The sequence below is a fragment of the Arachis stenosperma genome, chromosome 6, assembly GCF_014773155.1.
Source record: "Arachis stenosperma cultivar V10309 chromosome 6, arast.V10309.gnm1.PFL2, whole genome shotgun sequence".
In the NCBI taxonomy this organism is placed as follows: domain Eukaryota; kingdom Viridiplantae; phylum Streptophyta; class Magnoliopsida; order Fabales; family Fabaceae; genus Arachis; species Arachis stenosperma.
Genome location: NC_080382.1, coordinates 73856237 through 73864619, shown reverse-complemented (window position 1 = coordinate 73864619; position 8383 = coordinate 73856237). Strand labels below are relative to the sequence as shown.

Below are 8383 nucleotides of genomic sequence, written 5' to 3'. Positions count from 1 at the left end.
TTACGTCGATTCCACATAGCCACGCGTTCGCGTGGGTGACGCGGATGCGTGGGAGGCTATTTTGCAATATGACGCGGACGCGTTAGCGACGTGATCGCGTGGGCGTATTTGTGCCTGAGGCACGCCTCCAGCCACGCTTTTGCGTGACTTTTTATTCACTTTTCTTTTCTTCCTAATGCACTTGTGACGTGGACGCATCAGCGACGGCTATGCGTCGCGTGCGTGTTTTTTTTTAATGCAAAAATGCAGAATGCCGATGCTTATACAAAATTTATGAATGACCACTAATAAAAATGAAAATAAAATAGAATAAAACTAAGAATAAAAAGGAAAGAATATACCATGGTGGGTTGTCTCCTACCTAGCAATTTTAGTTAAAGTCCTTAAGTTGGACATTTGGTGAGTCCCTTGTTATAGTGGCTTGTGCTTGAACTCATCCAGGAATCTCCACCAATGTTTGTACTTCCAGTAACCTCCGGGGTCCCAGATTAGGCACATAACGCCTTTAAGCAAGTGAAAGCAAGTGACAAGGCCCCAAAAGTATTGATTGCTAGACTGTATTCCGGGGTCCCAAACTTACTTTTACACTCGTCTTCTTGTAGAGCAATATTGTTCCATCCTGGTGGCAAGCAATTGAAATTCTCATTAAGGCATCCAAACAGCTTCCTAGACCTATTCAATTGAGCTTTACACCAAACCTTGTATTTCAACTTGGCACATACAACCATGTTGAACCTTGCAGGACAACTCCAACCACTAACCATTTTTCTCTTGCTCTTAATGCCACAAAGAACTCTAAGTTGACCATCCGTCTCTAGAAGCCCATATTCAAGTGGGAAAGTAAAGGTCAAGGATAAGAATTTTACCCACTTGAACGTTGTGTTGGACGGTAATTGCCTTGGGAGAGGTATTTCTAATGAATTTGCAAGATTCACTCCCTTATGCTCTTCTTTGACAATTTATACCTCTTTGCAAGCTTCTTCAATTTCAACCTCTTCCTCTTGGTAGCTTTCTTCTAATTCAGTTTCTTCTTCACTGCTTTCCAAGGGCATAGGAGGTTGTGCTTCTTCTTCTTGAATCTCCATCTCTTGATCAACCTCTTCCAAGTCCTTAACCATGACATGCCTTGGAGGTTGTACACCCTCATCAACATCAAATGCAACCATCTTGGAAGGAGGCTCTATGACTTGACTTTTCCATGGAGGTTTCGCATCTCCTAAGACTTCAAACACTTTCTTTTTAACTATTACGGCTTCGTCCAATTGTTTTAGTATAAAATCGTACTCCTCCTTGATGATTTCCTTTCTATGACAACTACCTTCAACTACTCCTTCATCTGCAAAGGTCTCTTCTACATTCACCTTTAGTGCCTCTGATAAACCCCATTTTTAGGATTTATCTTGTATTGAATTTAAGAGATTTTATGACCTTTTACCCACATTTATTCAATGAATTAGTATGATTTTGTGATTGTCTCCTTATTTGTGCTCAAGTGTGAAAACATGCTTTCCAGACCTTAAATTAGATGATTTTAATCTCCCTTTGATTCCACTAGATGCCTTGATGTATTTGTTAGTGATTTCAGATTGAAAAGGCTAGGAATGGATCAAAGGAGTGAAAAGGAAGCATGCAAAGTGGAGAAATCATGAAAAGTCAAAGAAGTTGAACTCGCCCATGGACGTGCGCGCGCACCAAGCGCTTACGCGCGCCCTGCGAAATGGCCCATGGACGCGTTGCTGCTGATATATGATTTTTTTTAATGAATTCGCAACCAACGAATTCTGAGGAGTTGTGGAGCCCAATCCCAACCAACTTTGGCGCCAAAGATGCTATTTAAAGCCAAGGATTGAAGAGCAAAGGGGGGATTCCATTCATTCACACACATTAGGATTAGTTTAGAGTTAGTTTTAGAGAGAGAAGCTCTCACTTCTCTCTAGGATTAGGATTAGGATTAGGTTTAGTTCTTAGATCTATATTTAGATTCATCTTCTTCTACTTCTGTCTTCTCAATTCCTTGTAGTTACATTCATTCTTCTTCCATTCTTTTGTTGTAATCTCTTTTATGTTGTTCTTGTGTTTTGTTGTAGATCTACTTTTGTTTCTTCTACTCTCTTTCAATTCAATCAAGGTAATTTATAATAAATGTGTTTCTTTTGATTATTGTTGTTAATTCCTTTCAATAATTGTTGTTAGATGTTGTTCTTGTTGTTGATTTACTATACTTTCCTTTTGTGCCTTCCAAGTGTTTGATAAAATGCTTGGAAGGATTTTAGAGTAGAATTTTGTGTTCTTGGCTTAGAAAGGTAACTTAGGAACTCTTGAGTTCCTAATGTCCAAGTAATTGATGATTGGGATCCATTGACTCTAGTTCTCACTAATTATATTAGTGGAGAGTTAGGACCTATGGACTTGGATTGATATAGCTCGTTTAACTTTCCTTTACTATTTAGAGGATGAATTAATGAGATTAATCCTTGCCAATTCTCATATTGTGGTTAGCAATTAGGATAGAGATTCTTGACCACCAACCCTTGCCAAGACCTTTTTAGCCATTAGTTTACTTTTTTGCCATTTATCTTCCATGTTTCTTATCAAAACCCCAAAAATAACTCACAACCAATAACAAGACACTTCATTACGATTCCTAGGGAGAACGACCCAAGGTTCAATACTTTAGTTTATAAATTTAGGGATTTGTTACTTGTGAGAAACAATCTTTTGTATGAAAGGATTCTTTGTTGGTTTAGAAACTATACTTTACAACGAGATTTCATTTGTGAAATTCTAAACCGTCAAAAATTCAATCATCAGGAAAGTGGTACGGTATACTCCCCCAATTATAGACCTCTTGGAGATGCGCAGCAGAGAGACAATATCCAGGTTAGATACTGGATGTGTCGGGTTCTGGCAGTTTAACTGACACGTGAGCTCATGGCCAGTAGGACAGGCATACATCATTTGCATTTAAGTGTATTGTTTGGGTGTGTATCTAGTATTTAGTTTGCCTTATTGAAAAAATATATTTATATGTTAATTGAATAAATTGTCTTACCTGTTATCTCTATCTGTGTATTCCTTGTATTGTCTTGTATGTGTTTGCACAAGTGAGAGATTCCTTATGCTGGCAGTGGTGACGATGAGGGTTGTTTCCTGATGAGAATTTGTAATTGATGTTTAGGAAAAACTGAGAATAAATTGATAACATTAAAACTAAGTTTTGATATTGAATTAATGAAATTAGAAAACAATGATAATAAGAGAGATGAAGGCTTGTATCAGGAAGAACTGAGATTGAGAGATCCCTAATATATTTGAGACTTGGTTTATTTACCTTGTTCAGATTAGAAAAAATCCTAGACTTGAAACTTGAATGATTGGAGATTAGGATTGCCTAGCGGGTTCATGTGGTTTTACATAGTCTCTATTTGGAATTATTGCCTTGTTGAGAACCCCGTAAGGGAAGATGTTTTCACCCATTTTGGAAATCATTACTTTTCAAATGCAGGTCCCGGCGCTTCTCAGTGAACGAGAGGTTTTATCCGGAAGGACAGCAAGGTAGACCTTTTATTCCGCTTTGATTTTAGACTCATTCATTTTTTTTAAAAACTTATATTATGAACTTGTTCTAAGAACTTGCCTTTAGAGGTTTTGGTGTAATTTGGATAGATAAGTTATGTCTATCAAACTGTTTTATTGTTGTAACTCTAGCCGACCTAATCTTCATCAGTCGAGACTAGTAGATACTATATATATATATATATATATGTCTCTTTACCCTTATCCTTCCTTCTAGCTTTTGATTATCTATGTTTTTCAATGCGCTTATGTTTACCATCGAGTGTGAACAATTGGCAAATTGTCTTATTTCTTGAAGTTTTAAATCTTTCAAAGGCTTCTATTATAATATTCCTTTCTATACATAAGTATTTATATCACAACTTGAGTCGTAGCACTAAACCATAATTGAATTATGACTTAATCATAACGCAATGAAGGTATAGTGTTACATTATGGTATCAGAGTAGTTCGTTCTTGTGAGCTTAAGGAATAGATTGCTTATGCTTCAATGCATACTCTAAGTTGTGTTTGTGCTATTTAGGATATCTAATTGATATGTTTAGCATGAAGTTCATGACTATACTTTTGGGAAATTGATGTAATTAACTTGAGATATTGAAACTGATCATCTTACTATCACTTGTTTGGTCTGGATACGACCCAAATGGCAACCTGTAGATGAGACCGGAGAGAAAGTGAGGAAAGCGCACCGACAGATAACTAGGCTGAGTTATTGGCTTCTGTGACCAATCTCGCGAATGCCATGTAAGAAAATGCTGCGGCTACTCATCAGGCATTGGAGAGGATGATGCAACATATAGGAAATGGGAATGGTGGTGGACATGGAAACGGTGATGGCCCAAAAAACCGTCAAGCTGATGGTAGCCCGATGATACTGGCTACATTTCTGAAGGTGAATCCTCCAGTGTTCAAAGGTTCAACCAGTCCCACCGCATTTGACAATTGGTTTCAAGCTATGGAGAGGGTACTAAAATCTTAACATGTATCTAAGAACCAATTTGTAGAGTTCGCTGCTTAACTAGTGGCTAAAGAGGCTCGATTCTGGTGGCAAGGAGCTCACCGCCTATTGCAACAGGGTAATGAGAATGTAGTTATCACTTGGGAAACGTTCAATGAGGAATTATACAAGAAGCACTTTCCAAATTCTACAAGGGTAGCTAAGGAGTTAGAGTTTCTATAGTTAAAGCAAAGGTTTATGTTTGTGGTAGAGTATACCAACAAATTTGAGGAGTGATGGATGGGAATTACGCCAGTTCAGATTTTTCCACAAAATATAACTTCTGTCGCAAGTATAGACCAAACTGAAAAATAATTCCCATGACCAAAGTTTAGAAAGAAAGATAAGTCACAATCCAAAATAAATACAAATTGGGAGTTTTAAATCCCAAGTCGTTCTCCCTAGGAGTTGCAATTAAGTGTCCAATTATTGGCTATAAGGGAATGGGATTTGATGGCAATTGGCAAGAAATGTAAATGACAATAAAATAATGATGCATGCAAAGAATTAAATGAAAAGTAATTAAAGCAACAAAAATGGAATTCAAGTGGCAAAAAGGGACCCTTGGCAATGATTGGGAATTAAGGATTCCTATCATAATCATAGACCACAAAAATGGTAATTGCGTAGAATCAATCCCAATTAGTAAATCTTAACATCGAGAATAAATCAAAAGGGCATAATTGATCTCAATCCACAAGTTCTAATCAACTCATTAATTAACTTAGTGAAAGACTAGCGTTAGTGGAGACCAAACCAACTAACAATCCTAACACGATATCGAATGGACATCAAAGACTCAAGGTCACCTAATTATCCAATTCTAAGTCAAGATATTGAAAAACTATACAAAAACAATAAGAGACATTTTATCAAATACCTAGCATGCATTAAAGGAAAATTTTAATAAATTGCAATAGAAATAAAATCTACACTATCAATTGCATGAGAATAATAATAGAATCTCAAACAAGCATTAAAGAAGTATAAAACATCAAAAATTGCATTAATAAAACCAAAATTGACAAGTGTTCATAAACTAAAAGTGGCAAAATTGAGAAAATAACAAAAGAAACTAAGAAGATCAAAGCAAGAGAGCATGAAAACATAAATGAAACTATACTAAAACAAGAATCAAAGACTAAAATTAAAGAGAAATAAACTAAGAAACCCTAAATTCTAGAAAGAAGATGGAGCTTCTCTCTCTAGAAAAACTAAGCTAAAACATGTTAAAACCTAAACCTAATTTCGCCCCCCCCTTTATCCCTCTTCAATTTGGCTTGAAATAACTTCATAAATGAGTTGGATTGGGCTTGGAAAGCCTTAAAATTGCCCCCAGTATCTTGCAATTAATGAGCTCACGTGCATAATAGTGCGTACGCATGCATGCAATAGTGCGTATGCACGATTGCACAACTTCAAAACGTACTGTGCGTACGCAAGGATGCTGAAAGCTTCCAAACTCCATCTTTTCATGATTTTTCCTCTTTTGCATGCTTTTACTCATTTCTTCAATCCATACTTGTCTTGGAAACCTGAAATCACTCAACAAATACATCAAGAGATCAAATGGAATTAAAGTGAATAAAATTTAGCAATTATAAGGCCTAAAAAGCATGTTTACTTTCAAGCACAATTTAGGAAGAAATCATAAAACTATGCTATTTCAATAGATAAATGCAAGAAAAGTTAATGAAATCCACCTAATTAGAGCAAATAAATACTATAAAATGTGGATTCATCACATCCCCACACTTAAACAATAGCATGTCCTCATGCTATACCAAAGAAAGACAAGAAGGGGAATCAACAATTATTCAATGTAACTATCTATATGCAATCTATCTATATGTATATAACTATTCTACCTTATACTATCTAATATAACTATCTATATGTATTTACTTAGTCCAAGTAAATCAATTTTCGAGAAAGCATATATACACAATCAATGGCTAAAGCAATCATAACCAAATCACATTCTCAATTAAATTGAGTCATATAAAAGAGTTTAACAAACTTGCAAGATAACAATGATCCTAGGTGGAAATGTGGAATTGAGTAATTGAACCCTCACCGGATATGTATATGTACTCTAGTCGCTCAAGTATTTAGGGTCCATCCACTTAATTCTCCTCTAATCATGCTTTCTAAAATTTGTTCTTCATCTAACCAATTAATAAAAATTTAAATTTAATGTACATATGCATAATCATGAGGTCTTTTTAAGGTTGTAATGGGGCTAAAGGTAAAGGTGAGGATATATATATATATATGGCTTAGTGAGCTTGTATATTTCTTTTCTTTTTCTTTTCTTTTCTTTTCTTTTTCAAGAACATAATATATATACCAAAACATCAATGCATATGGTTTCCATAATATTACATGAGCATGTACCTAAATTTCCAATATTTTCCATCAAGAATTAAAATGCACATTTTTATCAACCCAAAGTTTCCAAATTTTTCCCACACTTAGTTTACACGCACACTTACTATCCTAATCTAACCAAAGATTTAAATAGGAAGATTAATCACATCTTTTTCAAAATAGTTTTCAATCATATCTTTTTGATTTCTTATTTCAAAATCTTTTTCAAAAATCACTTGATTTCTTTTCCACTCTTAGTTTTCGAAAATCAATTAGTATTTTTCAAAATGTTTTTAAAATCTTTTTTACTTAATTTTCGAAAATTTCTTCCCTTCTTCTCACATCCTTCTATTTATGGACTAACACTCCTCCTTAATGCACAATTCGAACTCCATCTTCTTGATAAGTTCGAATTCTTCTACCTCTTCCTTCTATTTTTCTATTCCTCTGATACCTCAAGGAATCTCTATACTGTGACATAGAGGATTCCATATTTTCTTGTTCTCTTCTCTTTCATATGAGCAGGAGCAAAGACAAAAGCATTCTTGTTGTGGCTGACCCTGAACCTGAAAGGACCTTGAAGCAAAAGCTAAGAGAAGCTAAAGCACAACTCTCTGTAGAGGACCTAACAGAAATCTTCAAAGAAGAAAAACCTATGGCAGCCGAAAACAACAACAATGCCAATAATGCAAGGAAGGTGCTGGGTGACTTTACTGCACCTACTCCCGACTTCTATGGGAGAAGCATCTCTATCCCTGCCATTGGAGCAAACAACTTTGAGCTTAAGCCTCAATTAGTTTCTCTAATGCAACAGAATTGCAAGTTCCATGGACTTCCATTGGAAGATCCTCATCAGTTTTTAGCTGAATTCTTGCAAATCTGTGACACTGTCAAGACTAATGGGGTTGACCCTGAAGTCTACAGACTTATGCTATTCCCTTTTGCTGTAAGAGACAGAGCTAGGATATGGTTGGACTCACAACCTAAAGAAAGCCTGAACTCTTGGGAAAAGCTAGTCAATGCCTTCTTGGCAAAGTTCTTTCCACCTCAAAAATTGAGTAAGCTTAGAGTGGAAGTCCAAACCTTCAGACAGAAGGAAGGAGAATCCCTCTATGAAGCTTGGGAAAGATACAAACAATTGATCAGAAAGTGTCCCTCTGATATGCTTTCTGAATGGAGCATCATAGGTATTTTCTATGATGGTCTGTCTGAACTGACCAAGATGTCTTTGGATAGCTCTGCTGGAGGATCTCCTCATCTGAAGAAGACGCCTACAGAAGCTCAAGAACTAATTGAAATGGTTGCAAATAACCAATTCATGTACACTTCTGAAAGGAATCCTGTGAACAATGGGACAAATCAAAAGAAAGGAGTTCTTGAGATTGATACTCTGAATGCCATACTGGCTCAGAACAAAATATTGACTCAGCAAGTCAA

General features: G+C 36.0%; 1 non-coding gene across 1 annotated transcript; it reads right to left on the bottom strand.

Moving 5' to 3' along the window:
- Positions 1-8006: 8006 nt before the first annotated feature.
- LOC130938340 (small nucleolar RNA R71) lies at positions 8007-8114 on the bottom strand. The gene has a single exon (XR_009069509.1). It is a non-coding gene; the product is annotated as a small nucleolar RNA R71 (small nucleolar RNA).
- Between the last annotated feature and the right edge of the window lie 269 nt (positions 8115-8383).